Source organism: Bactrocera dorsalis, chromosome 5, assembly GCF_023373825.1.
Source record: "Bactrocera dorsalis isolate Fly_Bdor chromosome 5, ASM2337382v1, whole genome shotgun sequence".
Lineage (NCBI taxonomy): Eukaryota > Metazoa > Arthropoda > Insecta > Diptera > Tephritidae > Bactrocera > Bactrocera dorsalis.
Window position 1 is genome coordinate 71,977,615 of NC_064307.1, and position 24,706 is coordinate 72,002,320.

Genomic DNA, 24,706 nt, shown 5'->3' on the forward strand with positions numbered 1-24,706 from the left:
CGCTGTAATCAACCGAGCTGGTAAAGTAGCGTAATGTTGCTATAGTGAGATGTTAGTTACAGAACACTTACTACTTGTGCCAAAGCGAAATAACAAAATGCACTGATTTATATTTTTTTTTAATTTTATTGAATTTTATTTGTAAAAAATTTTAAAATAATTAATATTACTTAAAATTAAATTGTTTATATTAAAAAAATTTATTGTATTTTATTTGAGAAAAAGTTTTAAAATAATTAATATTACTTAAAATTAAATTGTTTATATTACATTTTCTTAAATTTTATTGTATTTTATTTGAGAAAAAATTTTATAATAATTAATATTACATAAAATTAAATTGTTTATATTACAAAATTTTCTTAAATTTTATTGTATTTAATTTGAGAAAAAAATAATATAATAGCTATTACAAATAAGCTAAAATGAAACATGTTTGTATTCTTAATAGTTTGGTGTCCATGTAAATGCATTGGCGCCGGAAACTGGATGAAGTGTGCAATAGGAAGAGCTGAAAGTAGAGAAATACACAATATTAGACATAAATAGTATAAATAGTATAAATGATGCAAGCAACTTTTAAATCATTACATATTAAAATTGGAATTAATAATTTTTGGTTATCTTTTACAAGCAAATAAACTTTTAGTAAATTTAACACATTTTAAATGCTTTTTGTATATTTTAAAATTTTTTTGCGGGTGAAAATATTTTGGGAAAAAATCGACGCTTATGAAAAAGTAAGAATAAAAATTATTATTATATGGGATGGAGAAGCTTGCAAGCCAGGAAGGAAAAAAATCATATTCATTCAGTAATCGTGATTGCTTACTATCTTTAACCTTTCTCAAACATATCTCGAACTTTGAATACATTTCTTAATGAATGTGTTTCTTAGAAATGTTTAAGCTGTTGAATTTTTTACACAATTTGTCTTCGATTTTGTTGAAATTAGTACAGTAAATGAAATGGTGGAAATAGTTATTTAAAAAGCCATTAATTTAAAGATACAATACAATGCCACAGCTGAGTCCACTATAGTCAGTCAGTTGGCGTAATTTATGTTATTTAGGACACAGCGCCGTTTTCAACGAATGTGTGTAATTATTTACCAAACCAAAAAAAAAAACACAAAATATGGAGGAGAGCAACTAAAATGCCGGGACATTAGTAGAAAAATATAGAACAGCTATGCAAGTTTTATAAAATGGATCACAACTAAATACACAAACGCATGTGTGCATACTTATACAATAAATTTATATACTTATGTACAGATATACAAAGAAATAAAACTCAAAAAAGACAGTTATGCACGCGGAAAAGAAATGATTGCGTTAAATTGTAGAAATGTAGAAAGAGAGCATATATTTACACAAAAATGTGAAAACACGTGTTTAAACATAGACTTTCGAACAAAACACTTTTGTAAATATTTGTTAAAAAATTGTAAGAAACAGTGCAACAGCAACGCCTTATTGTTGTAAGTGTAGCTACTGTACGCCCGCCAATGTGCGGATTACAAAAGCACAATGCGCCAGTGATACTGACTTTGTAAAGCCCATCAAGAATGGATGCCGCATTGTGGGAAGCGTTTACAATTAAAAAGTGAGTATATGTGTGTGTGAAAAAGTCGATAAAGGTTAAAATAAAAAAATATTGCTCTTCTTTATTAAGGAAGAAGTGTGAAGGATATAGGCAATAAAAATAGCGGCTTGCAGATAGAATTGTTAGCAACCTTTAGAATTAACACTAAAATGGCGTAAAATTCAATTTTTTTCAAAACGGCGCCATTTTTTTATTTTTTTATATTTTATTTTTTAACTATTTTAATTAATTTACTATTTTTTTCGACCATAACTCTTTGTATGGACAGTGAGAAGTTTATATCGTCAAGTTAAACGTCAGAAATCCTATAAAGTATACATATACATAAGTATGTACATATGTAACGGGTGGGCCATCGTTTAAAATTTGAATTATCTATATTTCGACATTGGAAACGTCAAATACCATTTGGAAAGTGACAGATATTCAGTCAAAAGTCTAAAATTTACGAAATGGGTTGCTTTTCACTATTCTACAGTTCGCAAATTGGGCAGAAGATCGTTTGATCGAGGATGGTCAATTTGACCGAAAAATCGTCTTTTCGGACGAGGCTCATTTCCACCTCGATGGTTACGTTAACAAGCAGAATTGTCGCATTTGGGGCACAGGAAACCCGCACGTAATCGTCGAATCGCTGTATGGTGCGGATTTTAGTCTGGTGGAATCATGGGCCCATTTTTCTTCGAAAATGAAGAAGGAACCGTAACCATCAATGGTGAGCGATATCGCGCAATGTTAATCGAATTTTTCTTCAAGCAAATTGAAGAGGAAGACTTGGACAACATTTGCTTCCAGCAGGACGGCGCTACGTGCCATACAGCAAACACTACACTCAATCTTTTACGCCCTATCTTCGAAATTTCAAATTTTATATGGCCCACCCTATACATAGCGACGAATGGGTTCTTGCGCAAAGTTAAAATTATAAAGTCTTACTATTTTTTGCCCACATAATCACAATAAAAATACAGCCAACCAAGTGAGCTCATGTGGTCAATGCTTTTTTGAGTGAACAAAAATCAATTAATTATATAAACAAATTAATGCAATTAATGAAGAAAAAAAAAACAAAAATTTTAAAAGGAAGCAACAACCTACATACTTGCCGAAAAACAACGCCTATCAAAACAACAACACAAAGCGCAACTATAAAAACATACAAAAAATATTGGCAACCGTAAGCACAATATAAAAAACATATAAAAAACAGAAACAACAATCGCGAGCAAGAACGGTGCTAAGAGTCTATTCTTCATTTAAGCCGCTGAGACGGCGGTTTCGGCCTGAAGTGAAGCCCAGCCACTTGTTCGTGCGTTACACTCTACGTCGCACAGCTGACTTGGTTTCTGATGGTTGTTGGTGTAGTTTTCGTTTATAGTACGCTCTAGCGTGCGGACACTTTTTGGGCGCTTGTTTAGTTATTGCTTAAGCCAGCGCACCCGCCGAACCGTCTCCCTTTTCAATACCTAGCGTCAGCGATCGATTGCTTGCCTTGTTGTTATGAGTTAGCTTGGCTAACAAAAACACCCAAAAAACATACATACATACATATGTAAAAACGCTGTGTGCGTGAGAGCGCCATAGAAAAAGAGAAAGGTCAATGAATTCTTTGGAAATCAAAAAAACTGTATAGTTATTGTAAATTCGGAATTTCTGCTTTCGACTGCGTTTCTTTGCCATGGCGCACTCACCTAAGAACGCGCCCAAGACAGCAGGCAATGGACGAAATTACAAAAAAGCAACAACAACAATAAAAGCGAATAAAATGAAATTAAATAGATACAAAAAATAAATGCCGATAATAGCTAAAAGTTAATGCGTTTTAGCCTTTTCACTGTTAACCGCGGACTTGCTGTTGTTACTTTGGAGTGTTGTTGTACATATGTATATCCCGCTGTATTGGTGCTTTGTATTTTTAGTAGAGTTAAAGCAACACTTGGCGACACTATCACAACAACTTTAACAATAACAATAATGAACGCTGTACAACAACAATAATAAATAAAAGCACGCATGCGAGAGTGGACGAGCGATGTTCAATTCATTAACATAGGAAAAAGCAACAACCTGCCGCCAAATTACAATATATTCAAAAATCTCAAATGGTCAATGAGCCAATTCGCCTGCGGCAGCCTCTGATACTCATGTGTGTATGTGTTTGTGCACATATTTCTTTCGTTGAAGTGGGGTTAAGCAACCCAATGGCCCTACAATCCATTGAACCAAAATGGAGATTATCATATATACTATATGGTATAAATACTAGGGTGGATCAAAAATCCGAATACGTTTTTTTGTAAAGCACTCAGTGTCATAGAATGAAAAATTTTCGAATATAAGGGATGTAGTTGTTATAACGGGTACCTAATTCCCGTTAGGATGGTAAAGACTTCGAATGAATCGGTTTGTAACCAACGGTAGGCCCAGGAAACGTGCTGTTTCGACGCAGTCGGACCATAGGAAGAGGGTTTCAGATGTTTAGACGCGTTGCATGCTAAACATATGTTTGATATATCTGGGTCGATTCTGGATAAGTAGGAGCTTAACTTGCTATAGTATTCAGAACGAAACCACAACAGCCAGTTCAATTGAATTCAATTCCTAACATAGTTGGATTGGATTAGCAAATTTTTCGAATGAAAGGGATGAAAGACATTGCTTTAGACAGAGAAGACCAAGAAGACCAAAAGTTTACAGCTGTTCCTGTGCGATAAGCGAATCTAATAAAAAATAGATACAAAAATAAATACCGACGATATTTTTTTCCTGCCAATTGGATGTAGAGTCCTAGCGTTAGGATCAGTCAGTTTTCTCGAAGTCTGATTAGCATCCATCTGTCAGTTAAGTTCTGGTTAAAAAAGTGTTCTTTACCGAGTCTTGGTTAAGTTAACCACAACATAGTTAACAACTGGCTGCTAACCAGAAAACGGCTCTTGATATTCAACTAATGGTCAAGATTATTTTTCTATAACGTATAGAAATCGTTAGCTCAAAAATGGAATGGTGATCTGGAGAATACCAACCAAGCTTTAAACACAGCTTAATTCCGCGTGAACAGAGTACAACACACAAAAACACACTGAAAAAAACTTTGATCAAAAACTTAAAAAAAAAATATTTATGCAAATTTCAAATGAATCGGTATGTAACTGTAACAGCGCGCAGACAACGAAAGCCTGACTAGAATGCATGCCAACATTCCAACAAATCCCTTATCTTGCCTTGTCTCCACTTGCCGTTACTAGCCGATCAACGCCGCGGCGGCGCATCACATCGACATGGATGGCATGTCACGAAGCTGATAATCACCAGCAGACATTTTATCTGTGCGTCGCAACTCTAGTTGGGCGCAACAACACACTGTGCAGGTTTGTATGTAGATTCGTTATGTATGTCTTATAACTGTTATTGCGCTGGAAATTTTGGGTGTAAATTTGGAAATTTCGTTCGCATTAAAATCGTATTCAGCAGCAAATATCAAATACTTCGGCGAGTTAACCAATTCGTAGTGGCTGATATAATTTAATGAATTTTATGGTCATTGACGCCAATGTTGCCTTTCTTCTATCAAAAATGCACTCTGCTGCCACTTACAGTACATGCATAATGTATGTGGCGTTAAGTTTGTGCGCCTGCGTCGTCCCGTTCGTAACTTTGTTTATGTATATGTGTGTATTTATGCTATCAAATTTTCGTTTCTTTTATTTTAAATTTAAACATATTTTTATACGCTTTTTTTCACTAAAGTTTTATATTGGAAAGTTGCACCTGCGCTTTAGGTAAGTTTTCATTTTCCGTTCCTTTCCAAAAATTGTTGCTGGCAAATTATTTGGTCATTGCTTGTAAAAAGCAGCCAATTAGCCGTTTACTAAAACTTCAAGGAAATATCGCAGGAGTTGTATTCTTTTATGACTATTTTAGCCAAACACACGCTTCGCCTGAAATTTACAGTAATTAATTTGGTACGAATAGTGTAATGTTTTGTAAAGGAAGTGTGAACGAAAATGCCAAGTATTTATAGGCGTGTGTTTAGCGCTTGCGTGCATTAACGATATTCCAGGTTTTCATTAGCATTATTTTGGCTAATAAGCAGATTTATTGTTGCAGAACGCGTTGCGAATTTGTTACTTTTTTGTTGTGGGTGGCCGTAGGTAAAACTCAAGCAACTGAAGTATATTGAATAAGCAAGCCGGGGACCTTACATACATACATACATACAAGTACATACACACATGCATATTTCAACAAGTCAAAAAATTTGCAGTTGAATGACACTTTATCTCTAACGGTACTTTGTAAGTGTTCGCGAAATTTTGAAGCTATAAAGGTAAGTGCTTCATGGTAATTAAAGTTGTTATAATACAGTGACTACAAAAAAGTATCAGGTGTGATTTTCTATATTTGCCAGATAATATATACAATAAAGTTATACGGCAATGTTGTAGATGCTAAAATGTTATATAACTTTTGTATATAGACTTTGCCACATAACCCCAAATTTTTGGGAAAAATTTATATATACAAATTTTTTTGATAGACCAGCTAGCTTTGTTGAAAGTAGAATGAGATTCATCGGAAATGAAAGATGAAATAACTAATATTAAAGGAAAACTAATTGACGGGCGATCTGAGGTCGGGGAAAGGAAAGAAAGGACACAAAATACACAACTATATTCTTATTCAAGAGTAGCAATGATTAGAATACTCTCAAAATTCAAGAATTTTTTCTGAATGCAGCAGATCAATTTTTAAACAACAAAAATTTGGCACGACAAAAATATGAAGGTTGAGGCTACTAAGCTTGAGTAAAGGTTATCGAAAATCTTGCAGTGAAGATGGTTTGGCAAAAGATTAAAATCTTAAGCAAATATTGCACTACAAACCTCGATTAAGAGGAAACAGCAAGTTAGTCATTCAAATATTATAATTATTTTAATTATATATACTTTTTTCAAGAATATACCACTAACCATTCCGACAAGGCTGCTTTTGTGAAAAATCTCAGAGCCCATGTTAAAAAATAAATAGTATGCACAACACAGTTAAAATTGAGTGCTAGAGGGTATAAGCTAACACAAATAGCTAACGGTAATCAATGTAAAAGTAAAAAAAAAAAAGTTGAATATTAGTTAAGTATGTGTATTGTGCTTCTTCTTACATTAGAATTTATAAAAATAAACACAAAATAAAATGTGAAATAATTCCAACAACAAGACTTTTGATGTTAAACCGCGTGTTAGGCATGAAATTGACTAATGCGAGAATTAATAGAAGCCAAATTTCACGGTTGTATTCTTAGAATTATATGTATGCTGGCTTCTGTAAAGACATACAGATAAAACCACGTCCCAGCTGGAAATTTGCGTTCAACGTGAACTGGTTTGCAAAAACCAGCGTGGAAAATCAAACTTATTTTTTTTTGTTTTTACTTTGGATGATTCCCTTAGAAGACCTCTGTCAATGCGGAGGCAGCTTTTTACCGACAGACTTTCGGAAATGTCGTTGTAGTGGCCAAGTTTTGAATAATTAACTTTAAAAATTTCACAAAATCTTTGCAAAATATGTATTTTTAAATAATAAAAAATTTGAATGAAATATTTATTTTTTTATAAAAAAGGAGTTATTGAATATAGGCCTTTTTTGCTGAAGGAAACCCATCTTTGTAAATAATGTGTCTTGGAATAATAATTTTTTTTAATAAAATATATATATTTTCCATACAAAAAAAAATTTTTGAAAATAGGTATTTTTTGCTGAAGAAAACCCATGTAACCCCTTACAATTATATTAAATTAAATTATAAGCTCAAAACTAAGGAGTCTCATATAAAATATTAAAAGAATGCAAGAATATGTTAGCTTCGAAGCAGCACATTTAATGTTTTTTAGTACGAAACACCTAGTCTGTCTGCCACCAAAAATTTTCTACTGTATATGTATGTAAGTGTTTGTGTAAATATATGTATGTATGTAAATTTGCAAGCCTATTATATATTCAAAGTCATTTACCTGCACTTTTTTTATAGAAATATATAAGCAGAGTAGTGTACTCATTTTTTCACACTGAATCATGATTGTATATAATTAATAACAGTTTATTGTAAAAATTATTATTCATGTACTTTTTGCGTATTGAAAGTAAACAAAAGTATGCTTATTGCCATGGCACTACTTCCCTGTCTATATACATACATACATAGTATATTATTCGAAAATTATGAATTCTTCTTTTAATGTTTATTTAATCAACAAACGCGTGTACACACAGGTGTTGTCAAAATACATACATAGTATATACGCACATACACATATGTATATGTATATATTGTACGGACATGAATTCAAGTAGTTCATTGTACTATAGCGCTTTTATTGATTCATCAGTATGTAGATGTATCGCTTGTTTATATATCTTTCATCTAGATTCAGCACATTGTATATGCGTTTCGAAGAAATTCTAGGAAAGTTTTGAATGGAAATATATGCATATGTGTATAAATTATTATATATAAAAATACAAACATACAAATATACGTGTATATGTGCTGTTCAGTTGGCATAATTCCAACTTATGCAGCTATTATCGATCGGTAATTAAAAAAACTGTCTTCACGACAGAAAATTCGTAAGATTTCAATCTGTTTATAAACGTATCAAGATGCACATATGTATACACCCCTATGTATGGATGTATGTATGTATGCATATATGATCAAAAAACATGAAAGTAATTAGCATATTTGATAAACTAACTGTCGATGTCGAGATTTTCTCAATAGTTATCTTGTGTACACATCAATTACGTACGTTAACTGTTTGGTCATCTGACTGCAGAATGCTTATTATTTTATATTTTTATTTGAGCAGATGTCAAAACGAAATTTGATATAGTTTAAGATCCGAGACAGCGCTAAAATCTCCGAATAAACTGTTCAGATCGGATGAATACTGCTATTCAAACTGGCGGAAGATAAAGCTCTTCTTGTTTTTGAGCTGCGCCACCTATTGACCAAAAATTGTCCAAGTTGGACTAAAGCTATTCAAGCTCCCAGATACCGAATATGTGGATGGCTGTTTTTATTGCGAATTTTCAGCGAAAATATCGATCAAGATGTCATTATTGATATTCAAAAAAAACTTTTCCCGGCTTTCATGCTGGCAAGTTACGAGAGTATAAAATGTTCGGTTACAACCGAACTTGGCACTTCCTTACTTGTTTTTACTTGTATTTAAATTATGTCTATTCCACATGTGAGAGTCTACACAAAATATCGAGGAAAAGTTTATGCGCCTAAAACTCTGCTTCGGTCGTGTGTGGTAGAATTGAAAATATGAGGCCAGCGGCTGTCATTTTACGTATAAAATATTTTTTTTTTTATAAATTTAGATTTAGCCATAGGCTATAAACGAAACTGATGATGATTTTATCGCAAGATACATTTCGAAACTTAAAGTTTACGATATAAAGAGTGAAAACTTTGAAAGAAGTCAATTTGTAAAAAAATATTTAATTAAAACTATTGTCATAAAAAGACTGATTAATAATTGAATAGCGGGAAAAACACAAGTCAACAACATGCAGGCATTAAATTTGTAGGTACTTGGTACATGTATATGTATGTACATATGTATATGTAACGCTTAGGTCCGATCGTTTACAAAAGCCTTCAAAAGAATATATTGTGTATTCGCGTACGCGATAACTTGAATGAATTTCTTTGGAAATATTAATTGTTTGCAAATCAAGTAAAACATGTTTTTATTTACTTAAAGCTCACGTGCAATGGGGAAAATCACAAAGAGAATGAAGCAATAAACCACTTTAAGATTCTGCCTTTATTCAACAAATAAACACAATTGATACGGAAGACTCTACGGTATACCAGTACCAACACAGATTCAAATGCAACTATATCAGTAATGAAATATTCATAGAGAATATATATTTTATTTAGAGAAACATCAACAGCTCAACCTAAAGCAGAAACAACCTAAATTTCTCTTTATTTGAACATTTTTACACTTAATTTTAATACAGTCAAATCAGAACTCGCACTTAGACCACTACTTATATTAGGGCGATGAGCACATGCACTGTAAAACTCACGATTACAGATGCATACGTACATACATATATATATGTATATGTATACTATACATATATGTACATATCTACATCTTAAATCATGCAGCTCGTTGATGATCTCACAGTCGTATGTATTTACCCGGCACCAAGTGATAAGACAACGCAAAAATTCCCCAAACAAATATACGTAATAATACATGTATGTATGTACATATGTTATGATCTATACCAACATACTATACATATCGACTTACAAGCATTTAAGCTCAAGCACAATGTAAATTGCGGCACAGAACACAATCAGGGGGATGCTGAAGCTACGGCAGATCATTGCCTGCAAACATATGTACATACTTTGCACTTAATTGCGAAAATAAAACGAGGCACACAAGTGGAGTAGTTGTCATCGGCGTTGTGGTGATAGTGGTATTGGTGCAGTGCTTTCTGGGGAATCACAGGTGCCAAAGATCAGATCGTCAATACTACAAAGAGCAAGTAAACAAATTGCTGGCAATATTTGGAAGAGCGTGCTCACAAGCATACATATAGCTTCCGCACAGTGGCATTGTAGGCATGAAGTGTAACTTCAAGAAATTCTAAAAATATTTTTCTTCGATAACAAACCAATTTATGTGAAACTTTAATCAGAAACATCTCATTTTATTACCTTGATGTCAGAGGTTAATAATATTTCGAGTTAAATGCGGAAATGCTTTTTAGGAATTTATTGGGAATTCAGAAAATATATTTGAGTAATTTTTCGTTGAAAAAATGGACTCTATTGTATTTTTTGGCTAAGATGAATACTTTAAGTTACTTAAAGAACGCAGCGCGTACAGTATTTTTTGGCTAAGTTGAATATTTCAAGTTACTGTAAAGAGCACAAATAGTGCTCGTATATCAAAATAAATAGTATGAATAATGAAAAATGTCAAACTATACGAAAAAGTTGCAGACTTTACGATAAAGTCGAGATTGCAACATTAGGGTTGCCCAACCCCGAATTATGAAGCCTCCGTATATGTGCTTATCGAAACTGAGAAAAGCTGTGCCTATATCAAACCTCAAAACATATTTCTGACATAGAAAGCTTCCTATACAAGCTTTAACAGTTAAACAAGGGACAAAACCTCGGAGCTCGAATTATTGTATTGCATGGTTATTGAAGGTATCAACAATCCATTGTGGAAATAATCAGTTAGTGGATAAAAAATATTCTGAAAATGCGAATAAATGTTTATTACATAGAATTCTTGAATCGTAGTTACTTTCTCAGAATTTTGCAAGGGTCTCTGCATTATCTTAGTAGTAAAACGTCGAGAGGTTGTTGCATGGTTGTGCATTCCCCAAGTCACTAATGATTGTTAATGAAATTATTATTACGGCTGACAATATATTATAGAATGCAATGTTGTACATACAAACATACATTTTTCATTGACTTATCATTTTGTGCGCGCCTTTGTGCTATGTATTACACGCCTATGAATTGCTTTGGTAGTAAAATATAAGTAATGGCAAATGTGAGGCAACCGCTTTAATATGTAAATATTTTGTTGATTACGGGGGTTTTCTAAGTAAATACATACATATATGCATTTGTTTATTGTCTATAATTTGAATGCTCTAGTAGTTATTAGCTTTAAACTGAATGTAACCTAAATGAGATGGGTTTTTTCAGTGGAAATTCTGGGCCAAATTAAAATAAAGTAGACAAGCAATTAAATATATGCAAATATGTATGTATGGTAAGCACATACCTAAATTACAAAATATTGAATGCTGATAAATACAAATTATGCATATACATACCTATATAAATATATAGTTCATTTTTGTGTCTGCTGTTCACCTATTTTTCATTCCAATTTTAGCTGATTTTTTTTTCTGGAGTTCCATTTAATATATTTTCCAAGTATTTTCACTGAAATGTAAAAAAAAAAAATAAAATTGTAATCTCTTATATATTATTCAAATTTATATGCATTATAAAGAAATGTTTAAAAATTGATGCGTAATTGAATAATAATTAAAAATATATAACCAAATCTTAAGCGCCTAATTCGAAACTGTCAATAAATTATTATAAATGCAGTAAAAAGAGCATATGTCGATTTTGTTCATTAATCTTTCACCCTCAATTATTTTGTATTGTTTAAATTATTTTATTGTATGCTGTTTATATTTTTATCTTTCTAATTATTTGGCGTTAAAAGAGAAAGAAAAAATACAATTACATGTATATCCAGTTCTTTACCTTTGATTGATATTTTTTTTTAGTGCAACCCTCTAATGCGTCAGTTTGTTTTTGTATTGCTGACATTTGTTATTGTTTTCACGTTTAATGATTGAACAAACCTGTATGGGTTGGTTTGACTCATTTTTTTGGGATGTCGTAAATTGTTGACGTTGTTGCTGTATGATGAAGGAAAAAGGCAAATAAATCGGCAGCACGAATTTATGTTTTTTTCATACTGGTGAGTTCAATAAGAACAAAAAAACAAAAATTTCTCAAAAACTTAGTATTGAAAATACGCATATGTATCCAGATTTGTGATGGAAAATTTGCAAGTGCTGCTTAATTGAAGTTTCAGTTGGAGCATTTTTACTACTATTTAGTAAACACATTTAAATTTTATATTATATATTGCTTCTCACTTAACACTATATAACATTAAGAGATTATGCCAAAGCTAAATTTTTATTAAGAAAAAATAAAAACTAAAATAATAAAAAAAATATATATCCGTAAAGAAAACATACTTATGAAACTCAATGACGTCAGCGCAAAAACAATAACATATACCAATAGCTTGTACTTTATTTTAATGAACTTTGACTGTAAAAGTTCAATAAATTCCCACAAAATTGAGAATGTACATGCATACACTTCGATAAATAAGTTTGTAACAATTGGAATGGCAGACAGAAAGCAGATTATGTCAGTCAATGACTGGAGGTGCATATTGTTAAAAGTATTTTATGGCTTTTAGCAGTTCATTTTCGCATTTAAAGTTGCCAGCTTAATTAAAATAAAAACATTTAAAAATACGAATAACTAAAAAATCAAAGAAATTAAAATGAAGCATATAATGCTAGCAAATATTATTAGTTTAAAATAAATTTCTTACAAAAACTTTGAACGGTTAGTTAGCATGGCAGCTATACGCTGTAGTAACTCTATTTGAACAATTTTTTCGGAGATTGCACTGTTGCCTTGGACAATCAAAATTTCGTGAAAATTTCTCCTAGAATGAAAAATCATATGTCATAGTTACTATGACAGTAATTGGAATTAAGCAGTTTCTTCAGAAATTGCATGATTGGTTTAGATAATGAATCATGTACATTTATAACATATGTATGTATGTACATGGCCGACAAATGGCAGTGCAACATTTACTTTTCAACGGCTAATTTATTGCAGACGCTATGCCTCTGATTTTGAAAGTTAAATAAATTTCTTAGAAATGCACTAATACATGCATATACATACATATGCGAGCACACACACATATTGTGAATATGCATAAATTGCATAAACCCGTCGTTATCGTCACTGTGCCGGTGCCTCAAATGATGATAATGAATGAATCATTTGTTTGCCCAAAGTCGTCACATGGGCTAACTGTAGTTTTTCAACGAATAGGTACATAAACAAAAATCAACAAGAACACAACACACAATAGCAATAACAACACGCCGATGACACAAGATTAACTAAAACAACAATAACAAAGTAAGCCAGTAAAGCCAACAGCAATCACATAATCAAGCAGCAGCAAATGTCAAAAGATCCATCAACTTGTGAACAGTTTGGCGAGTGATTGCTCCCGGTATACCGCACGCCGAGAAAGCTCACTCGAGCGCTCGAATAATGTGGGCGCGGCACGCCCCAACTTACTGTCACTTCAGCAGCTAAGAGCTGCAATAGCATATAGGTAGCTGTTTTGTACAAGTTTTCTTAAGAGCACGTTTTCGTTGTTTCTCTTGCTTTTGTGCTCGTTTGCTTAGCTTGCCTCCCTTAGTATTATTTTTAGCAATGTTTTGTGCTTTTTTGGGCTGAAATTTCGTTTGTGTGCAGATTAAAAATCAACAAGTGGTTTCTTGCTTATGGGCTAAAATTGCGGTACTCTACACTCTGCACACACGTATAACATTTATTTTTAGATTGTTATATATTACTTATACACAATCTTGCAAATATACATATATATATATATATGTACAATATGTATATGTATATATGCATATTTTGAAGCATTTCTTCGTATAAGATGTACATGTGTTTGTGTATGTGTGTGAGGAAACGTGTTTGATTGAATGTTTGCCAGTTACTTTATTTGTTGAAGCGAGTGCAAGTACCTTTTACATTATTCATTCATTACAAGAGCTTTGTTATTTGAAGTACAGTGGGTCGCAACGTGTGCATATGTGGACAAAAAAAAATATTTTTTGATGTTTAATTACTAAGATTGAGAGGGACTAATAAATTATGCCCTCAATTATTCATATTTACAATTGCGCTACGATATTGGCTTGAGTATGATTACAACAAAAATTAAAATAAATATTCATAACCATAAATATATCACAAAGGGCATCCTAAAGATCTCCTAAAAGCCTAGGTGCATCGTACGACAACCACTCTATCTACCATAAATATGTCATCTTCATTATTTTTTTTGGAAACATAGCTCTGACTAAGATTTCATAGCAAAACAGCAGTGAAAAGATATCGCATCGACTCTCAAAATTATATAATGGTACGACGGTTCTTAAACGATTGCTCGTATTCGGAAATAGGCAGCGTTGTATTTCAGAATAACTAAATCGGATCAGCATTCCCAGCAAACAGAAGAAACAGAAACTACTAAGAATTCAAGCATTGTAACAATTTTTAACATAGCAACTGGCTATCTTAAGTAAGAGATCCTACTGACATCGTTGGAATATCGAAAGGATCGGTGAAAACCATTTTGAAAGAATAATTGGGCCTCAGACTAGTACGAAAATTACTAAATTTTTTCGAAAAACATCCGCGAGTTAACCTCTGTGAAACAATGCTTTCCGATTACCAAGATATCATGAAACGTATTATTACTAGCGAGGAGTCTTGGATCTATGCTTAGGACCTGGAAACAGACGATCAATCGGCCGAAAATTGTGGCAAAGGTGAGCGGAAGCCAAAAAAATCACGTGAAAGCAGATCAAAAATCAAGGTTATGTTGACAGTTATGAGGCAGTATTGAGGCCAAGGGTATTACTTTGAGGGGAACGACATATATTCTGAAGAATAAATTAAGAATTTTAAAACTATATATGAACAAAGTCTTACTAATTTTTGGTCATAGTAGTATTCATAAACGGCCTGAAAACTAACAAATTCAAGCTTTGTTCTAACTGGTGAACGACCTCAAAGAGTAGTTAAACACGATATTTATTTTTAAGTCTTTTTTATTAGATATTCAGTTCGTTTTCCTAAATAAGAATATTATTTTATTCGCTAAACGATAACTCAGAATTTTACATATGTATTTGGATTGGAAATAGTGTGAAGGAAGTTTCATAATTGTCGCTTGAAACACTGAACAATGAGAAACGGCAGCAAAAGTCTAGATCACTAAGGATGGCAAATTTCCAGCACTATTCTTTTAAAAATTTTGATAAAATAATCACGTGTGTGATTCAAATTTTCTACCATAAATTGCACCTGCAACCAGAGAGATTTAGTTGTTTAAATAATTTAATATATGAAGCTGTTTATTAACAAAATATTATCAGCATTTATTATTAGTTTAATGCAACAAAAATGCCACGAATGTGATAAAATTTTATAAAAATTATGGACATTTCCTTTCAATTCTTCATGCTGTTACTGATTACTGTACTCTTTAATTTATGGTATCAAATCGCTGCAGGCGCTATAAAATGGCATGTGTAGCCGCCATAAGTGTAAGCTAACAAATATGCAAACCTGCAAACCTTTGGTAGTGGATTTATTAATTTTTGAAGAAAACAAAAACGTCACAAAAAAATAGAAATAAAAGCACGCAAGTGTACTCATAAAGTACAATGGAGGGTACTTGAAAGTACGCTGATTTTCAAATGATACCGTACAAAATATGCTACAGTTAAGATTGTTAAGCAACAACGAACAGTCAGTTAAAGAAACAACAAAAATAACCATTGAAAATTCATATATATTAACGAAAAAGCAGACGAGAAAGTTAAGCAGGCGGTAAGTCAGTGACAATAAAGAGAGAAAAACGCTGAATGAAGTTTTACAATTCCCTTTTGGCGTTTTTGGCATTTGTTGCCAATATGTTTTTTTTTTCAATTTTTCGCGTATTAATTTTATTGTTTTGGCTTATACGTACATACATACATAAGCACGAATTTTGATGCTTGGCGAACTGGCACGTAACACCAACACCACAGTCGTGTGAAAAATGGTGCGCTCATGTACTAGTTAGTATGTTTGTGTGCGAGTTTGTATTGGACTCTGCATTTTTTTCGCAAAAGAAGAAAGTCCCAGTTGAAACAAGTTTCTGATGGCATCACATAGCAATTACAGCTTACCGCGCACACCACTCCGCAGAAATGTTTTCTTCTTAATCACTTCTATTCTTATGACGAGCGGTACTTGTGCCTCCAGATACATGCGCACATAGCAACATTTATATGAGGAATTCTATGAATTACGACTTTTGAATGGACGCTGGTCATTCCACGATCACCGTTGAAGATATTGTAGCAATGCGTTTATGCCGAAACTCTGCATTCAACTACACGAATATAGTACATATGTGTGTGTGTGTATTTGTATAGGTAGAAGTCTTTCACATGGCTCTGGTACTTGAGATTTTGTCGAGTCACTGCATTGAAAGCTAGATTATACTCGTATAGTGGACAGATGAAAGCTATATTAGAATTCAAGCATTTATATGAACATATATGTATTGAGGTATAGATTCCCCCATAGAACTCAGATATCGTCGGTTTAAACTTAGCACTAGTACATACGTACATACATGCGTTGAAGCACCTACATATGAGACAAAACAAAATGATTGCCAAAAAAATCCATAAAACTTTAATAAAAGCAATCCTGGTGCTGATATCAAGAATTCGGCGAAGATCTGTTGTGGAATTAAAATTTATGAAACTCTACATGGCAAACCACATACAAATTGCCAGATTTTCGTTGTTGGCCAATGACCGCAAATTAAGCAAAAAAGAAAAAAACTCTACAAAAGCCTTAAAATGCTTCTGGCGTTTGTTGTAATTTATATCCTCCCACTTTTTGGTCGACCACACCGATTTTATGAACTTCTGACTTTCTCAAGTACACAGCGCGCGCAGTAACATTTTTTTTCTTCTTGTTTTTCCTTCTTCCATAATATTTTTTTTACCACTTTCGTCCAATTTTTCAATTTCGTAATGAAATTTATTCCAGATAGACCGGTTTCCATTTGATGTTGGCCTGCTCGATTGCGCGTGTTAATTTGCGTTTTGTTTTTTTTTTTCAATTTCATTCCCGAAAATTACATGTGATATTTATTTGCATTCTCGCTATATTTATGTATGTTGTATATTATATATTTACATATGTATATGCCTATATTTTAACACAATTTAGGTTTTATTGTGCCTCTAGGCACTGATTTAACATTAGATCGTAACGAATATGCGTATATCACTCGTGTTATAGCTTTACTCTGGTTAAAGCATGAAATCAGAATGTGAAATAGAGAGAGAGACTCAAATCGCATATTTTGTTGTAGAAAGCATAGCATTGAAAGCCCTTTGGCAATAAATAACACTCGGTTATAATCGCAAAAAACACTATACCCTCGTTTATAATATTTTCCCGGGTTCATAAATTGCATAATATCTACTGAAACAGTTTTTTCGACTTAGCAACTCTGTCGTGTTTACAACTTAAAAAAAAAAAAACAGAAATATATAACGGTCTTTTACACTTTTATTATCTATTTTGTCGAGCTGCTTTTTAGATTAGGTTAAGTTAGGGAAATAAGCTGACTACTCGTGAGGCCACAAATAAAAATAGCTTTGAGCTTACTGTCAGCGAGTTTAAGGCCTACTTCTTAGTTAAAATATATTAAAGGACTCAAGGTGGACTACACTGGATCTTTGCTAGTAGAAATATTTCATTGAGTTATATTAAAAAAAAAAACAAATAGTAAGCGCAGAACAGGAAAAGAAATGGAAAAAACGGATGCCTATAGTCTGACGTAATTTTTCTATACAGTTCTCACTTTCTCTGCATATATTTTCAATATCCATACACACACATATATACATTTATAAAATACACATTTTATTGCCAATATTGCTTAGCAACTGAATCATGCAAGTTTATACTCGTATTCTGCATAAATGCAATTCAAAACCGGATCTAAATTAAATTCAAATATTTTCAGTTACCCAGACATACTTAATGGTAACTTTTATAGTAAAATGTTGAAAATGTGTGTGAGATACATTTGAAATTTTTGGCATTTTAATTTTGGAACAACCACTTCACATGCACTTAATACCACAAACTGAATACAATTTAATTTCAAATAACTGAAAAGCGCAAAAAATAACGCAACAAAAAATGTGAATTAAATTAAAAAGCACTAAACGAATCCGGTAATGAGAAGCGGCAGCGCTTTGGGTATTACCAAAAAGCACGAACATTTCGCATATAGTGAAAATTTGCCGAATGCGAACGACTGCATAGCCAGTTCCGCTTCCCCGAAAAAAATACAAAACAAAATACACTAATAAAATATAATAGAAACACGAAATTAACAGCTGCTTTCTAGCCATAAACGCTTAGAATTGGAGAGAAGCGCAAGCAGTGAGCAGCATTAATGAAAATGAATTGCCAGAATCACACGGAAATGCCCAAAGTGCTACATTCTAACTTCAAACGCTAGGCAGTGGCTAGTCGGAAACGGTTTACTGAATATAGCAGTGCCAAAGAAAATAGTAAGTCGTATAGTTGTACGCCAGAAAACGTCGTGTTCCAGCGGGCACTCCGCCAACGTGCCAAACACCTGAAAACCACGACAGTGACGACAGCTAACTAATATGCCGGCCCAAAGAGAAGCGAACAAAAAATGCCGCTACTCCACTGTTGCTAGCTTTCCGCATGTGTGTGTGTGTGTATGTCTACTTTGACAGTAAGTAGCTCGAAAAAGTTGGCCAAAATGAGCAAAGCCAGTTTATGGCTTAAAAGACGAGCGTCAGCGGCAGCCGCTGCCACCGAATGAGGTGTTGCGAGGGCTGCAGACGTTTTAAGAATTGCGCTAACAGCTAGAAAAATTAGAATAAAAAATGTATAAAAATTTGTCGCACGAATTGGCTGCGCGACCGAAGTAGAACTCGCGTGAAATACTAAATATGTGCGAGTACCAGTATGTATAACCACGAGTGCTCATATATACATACATACAAACATATGGCAGTGGTGAACTTGGCTGTTCAATTGTCTTGATGGTGTGACAAAAACAGGTTAACCGGCGGCACAAATACGAATACGAAAATTGCGGTATTTTATGTATGCTACGCGAGTCGAATATTAGCATAGAAAATTTGTTGCCGAAAGAATGCTAGGAAAAAGTTGTGCGCATATAGCAATAATTAAAGCAAATTTAATTACTTTTCATTTAATTTGTGTAATAAAATCAAAGTGCTCCAAAATTAATTGATTATAGGCTTAAACTGTACTCAATCTTTTCATAAACTGTTTAGGAATTATGAGTAATGCGCGAGCAATAGGGTTTAACCAGCTATTGGTAGTTGTTTGTTTGTAGTTAATACAAGCCAAATCATTGATATTGGTGTGTGGATCTCTAAACCTTTGGAAAATGATCAGTACATACCACTTTGGTTACTTGGGTTAAGTAATAAATAAAAGAGTGATGTTAATGATTTATAGCTTTATAACGATTCGGAGGATATACTACAAAAAACCTCAAAAAGAGGATCTGGGCTTTTTTTGCTCTACACCGAAACTATAATATCCTACACAGCTGCATTTCATATAGAAAAAATGGGTACTTAAATCTTTATCTTCATTTTGACCAGTCAGTTTGTATAGCAGATATGTGCTGTAGTGAACCGATCTGTACAATTTCTCCAGAGAAAATAGTGCTGTTTTGAATAATAATCCGTGCCAAACATCGTCAAGATATCTTATCAAATAAAGCCGAAACTGGCTTTAGCCGTCTCTACAAATTCATGTGATAAGCTCAAAGTGCTTTGTCGATTTGTAAAGTTTTCCTGATCTATTTTATAGGATTTTTAAATAACACAGCGGAACTAGTTCTAAGCTGTCTAAGCGATATTCTTGTTAGTATCGACTCCTTAGCCTGCTCTAACCTAACCTAACCTAACTTTAACGCAGTCTTCGAGGAAGATCATTAGACCAAAATCGTACAAAATAAACATTCACGGGACAACCCTAATATTTATAACACTTATGAGTGACGAGCGTAAAAAAAAAATTACTTAATGCAACTACTAAAACTGCATGCATAACACAAATACATACATTTACACATACCTGCATATAACAACGGAGGTTACTGCTGCCAGCTAGCTGATCGCGCTTAAGTGGCAAGAATGTGGTATTGTGAATGCGGATACTCGATTACAGACACACCAACAAATGCACGCATATTTTCTTGATTTCTCAGCATTTATGTGTCTAGCTGCAAAAAAAGAGAATAATAAAAAATCAAATTACAAGCGTTGCAAATTTTTGGCAGAAACTACTTTTTCATACACATACCAATTAAAATTAAACACACATACATACAAACATAATTAACAAATGTTGTTAACAGAGCGCAATGCAGTTTCTTCAACAAGCTCTTGCATGAAGCCTGCTAAGAGGCAGTAATGAGCGCGCATACGAATTGCTGAGAGCTCATGAGCTCACTGAAGGCCGTTTGGCTAGCAAAACGCATTGTGAAAAATGTCTAGAAATCACGCCCGCTCCCACAGCGCAATGGTTATACTACCGATTTTGTGCTACTTCAGTGGCTAAAACAATTGCTGCTGGGAGTGTTAACTTGTCCTAAAATGGATAAAAGCCAACGTCAAGTAGACTCTGTTTGAATAGTCACAGTACACTAGTTAAGTTGAATAACTTCTTGTAAATCGTTGTAGGCAATAACAAAGGGGTTGCCAACGTGAACCAAACTTTAATTAATAATATTTTTATGTTATTGGGGTGTTTATTTTAAGATAATGTAGTTATGCTATGTTAAGGTAATAGGTGTTTTCGATTAGAGCGTTATTGGAAATTGAAATTTAAATTTGATAAATATCTCTGTTATACATCTCTCTATAGCACCTGCTACGGATTTTGAAACATTTTAATTCGAAGTATTTCTTAAAATTTCGAAATGATAATTTTTTCAGGTCGATTTTGGGTTTTCCATCAGAATTATAATTTCTATATTTAAATTTAAAGTTATTCAGCTTTATGAAAACTTTAGAAAACATTTATTATTTTTTACATATGTATATACAACAGTTTTTATGCAAATGTATAAAATATTCCTTAAGCGTTGGCCACCCTTCTTTTGCAGCCAGTGTGAAAAGCACACAGTAATATCTCGTTAAAGTACTCGCATATATACATATATGCCTGTAGTAGTGTGTATGTGCCACAATTGCCGGCATGAGACCGGCAAAAACTGTTAACAACAGGTTAAATACAAATACATATAAAACAAAAACAAATACGCAAAAAATGCATACCAAACTGCGCTCTTAAAAGCTAAGAGCCAGACGTCAAATTCAACCCAATTGCTCTTAAATTTACAAGGCAACCTATATTTTATCAAAGGCATGAGATGCTTGCATGTGATACTCGCATACAGCGGTCTGTCCGTCCAACTGCATGCCGTCAGTGTTTGTTGCATTTGGTATGCACGTAAGTGATTTCCCTTATATGCTGATAATGCTAGCCCTATCGTTGTTAATGAAATGCAAATGAGCGGCGAGCGACGCTGATAAGTGTAAGTGATAAGCGATTGACGAGCTAGCAATAATAACAAATACAGCGGGCTACAAAGAAATCACATTAATTTTCTTGAAATGCAATGAGAATTATGAAGGGATTACAGTTGTTGGTAGTTACTAAAAGAATTCAAAAAGGAGGCGGTTTAGGCGCTGATAATAGATGTAAACATGTGTGTGCAGTAGTTATTAGTAAGAATATTTAAGGGATGTGTGATATCAGATGTTGGGGTGAGTAAGGACTTGGAGGGAATTTACTAACTAAAGTCGCTGTGTGTAACTTAAAACGATCGTCAACCCATTGTGAAAGTATGCGCTGTATTATTTGTTGTTATTGCTGTTTGACAACAACATTAAGCTGACTCAGAGAGTCTGCCATTTTAGGAAACACATAGTTTCAATGCAGTGATGACTTTCTATGAATCAAGGCGGGATTTGAAAAATGGCAGGGGCAAGAGAGAATCTCAACAAATCTTAAAAGAAAACTGAAAAAAAGCAAGAAAAAATCTTCGCAGGTGCATTTCTTATAGCATAAAAGATTATACAAGAATTTTGATCTTGATTTTGAGCTGTCAGTTTGCATGGCAGTTATATAATATAGTGGTTTGATCTGTATAATTTCTTCGGAGATTACAGCGTTGCCTTGAAAAGTGATTTCTGAAACAATTTTCCTCATAAGAACTTGCTTTGATTGGTTAGTTTGCCTGGAAACTATATGCCGTATCGGCGATCTCAATAATTGGAAGAGAAAATAATTAATTGTATTATTCATGGTATAAATATTAATAATCATTAATACCAGCTCTAACGACTTCAAACAAGCGTGCAACTCCACACAGCTCTCGCTTAAACTTTTACATATATTTTAACTAAATCAAAAAATGTCTTTTATAATAAGAGAGTAGTGCGTTCTATTAAGAAAGAGAGCGATTTCCGCACTCACTACACAAATTACCAATTAAATAGTACAATTACGTCCAACTGCGGACGCTGAGTGTAGCACACAACCACAGAAACACAACGCGCTACAACGCGCCATCAAACGCCTTGAAACGGCCTTTCCCGTAAGCATTGCCAAACCCATTCCAGCGGGAGTTTTTCACTTACAAAATGCAAAAGTCAAAGTTAAGAGCGCGTTCTCACCACTACAACGGTCGCACTGCCCATACATAAATATATATACATATGTCGAGGCGCACCACCACCAACATAGCAACGCTCTTACTCCACACTTTCCACTTTTTCTTGCTTTTATTATGGCGATTTTTTCGATTGCATTGAGAGCGCGCCGCCGCTCACTTGTTGCTCACAACAGCTGTGGCCACAAAGCGCTGCGAACCAGCCAACACCGCCAACGACCGCCAGCGCCAACTCACCACTACACACGCGCTCAGCAGCCGCAATGGGTTCACTGAGCGCCGTCAGGCCGCTATTTCTAAGTATGTGTATATCCGCTTGTTCGGACATGGCATATGTGGCGGTGGTGGTGTGTATGGATATGCGGCGAGCACACGAGCACTGAAAGGTAGGCGCGCGTTGGCTTTGCGATGGAGTCACTGACAGCGGTGAGCGCACGCTTCGCTTAACTGTGTGTGTAGCTGTGTGTGCGTATTTTCTTGCTCTGTTGCTTTTGCCGCTTGCCGCTGGGGCTGGTTCACATTGAAAAGAATTTCACTGACTGACATTTAGTCTAGTGCCGTTTTTGGTTGCAGTCGTGCGACGGACAGTCACCGGAAAAAAGAATTTTGTATATTGAAAATTTCAATTAAAAGAGCAAAACAAAAAAATTAACACACATGAAAGCGTTACAAGTTTTAATCAAATTTAACTAAAGTCTAAAGTGAAAGCAAATTAATTAAACGTTTAATTTTAACGCCGAAAAGTTCTTAATCAATACGCAGTACGTGACAATTGTGCACAGTTAATTATTATCGCCGCTTCAAGCTGCAGTTTGACGACATTTATTTTCGCCGGCTATCAACAACCGAAGTTATATGTACATACATATATAATATAAATTATATGTAATTGTGGATAGCGGTCAGCAGTAGAACGCTGTATTATAAAAGTATAATCATATTTTTATTGTTTTTTGTTATAAATTATTACTAAGATTTTTTGTGCTGATAAAAAATTACAAGCGTGACACATTTAGCACGAGTGCGCGTGTGTGTGTTTTCAGGCTGGCATTTTGCCCTTTACGGTTTGTGCAACAACAGCAAAAAAGCTACTAATTAAGGCGAAACCCTATACGCTAATTGCAGTGAAATTTTTAATTAAATAATAAGTGAAATTATATGGAAACTAAGTGTGATTTGGTAGTGGTGAAGAAAACAAGCAAAACTGTAGTAGAAAGTAAAACATAAAACGGAATTGAGCGAAAGAAGAGAATCTTTGTAAAATATAACAAATTATAAGCGTTTTAAATAATAAATGAAGGCAATTGAGTAAGGCAACAAACACAAGCGGATTGCAAAACTTTATTCTAATAAAAAAGTTGAAAAACAAAAGATAAAAAAAACAGCAAATTGTAAAGAATAAATAAATAAAAAACAAATATAAAAATGCGAAAAAATTAGAAAATAAAATCACGGCAGAAAATTAGCATTTCGAAGCATATTGTAGCCGGAAAAGTAATGCATACATGGTCAAATGAGTGCTTAAATAAAATATTAAATATATTCGAAAGCTATATTTGGCGGAAACATGTAATTTGTAGTAGAAAATACAATTATTTTATGCAAATTTATATGTAAAACATATATAGAAACAAGATAAGCAAAGAGAGATAATTGTTCGCTTTGTAAGATTTCTTTTAAAATAAATTTTTTGTGTGAATATTTTTTTCATAAAACATTTAACTAAATTTCATTTTATGTAATTTAATTAATTAAAAATTAAATTGATTTTTTATTTTAATTTAAATAAATAAAATTAAGTTCTAAATTCAATAAAATTTTGTAGA

The 24,706-nt window shown here is 33.5% G+C and overlaps 1 protein-coding gene and 1 long non-coding RNA gene across 4 annotated transcripts in view; one reads left to right on the plus strand and one right to left on the minus strand.

Annotated features, from left to right (window-relative positions):
* Nucleotides 1-278: 278 nt before the first annotated feature.
* Nucleotides 279-24,706, minus strand: part of LOC105229435 (uncharacterized) — a 127,736-nt gene continuing 103,308 nt past the window's right edge. For both annotated transcript variants that reach the window (XR_007422966.1, XR_852716.4), the window contains exons 3-5: nucleotides 20,276-20,423; nucleotides 11,506-11,617; nucleotides 279-511 (exon numbers count right to left, since the gene is read on the minus strand). This is a non-coding gene — a long non-coding RNA (uncharacterized LOC105229435). The remainder of the gene's footprint in view (nucleotides 512-11,505; nucleotides 11,618-20,275; nucleotides 20,424-24,706) is intronic.
* The window catches only part of LOC105229434 (cyclic AMP response element-binding protein A), a 74,711-nt gene continuing 73,403 nt past the window's right edge, over nucleotides 23,399-24,706 (plus strand). For both annotated transcript variants that reach the window (XM_011209728.4, XM_011209729.4), the window contains exon 1: nucleotides 23,399-23,809. The gene's annotated coding sequence lies outside the window, so the exon portion shown is untranslated. The remainder of the gene's footprint in view (nucleotides 23,810-24,706) is intronic.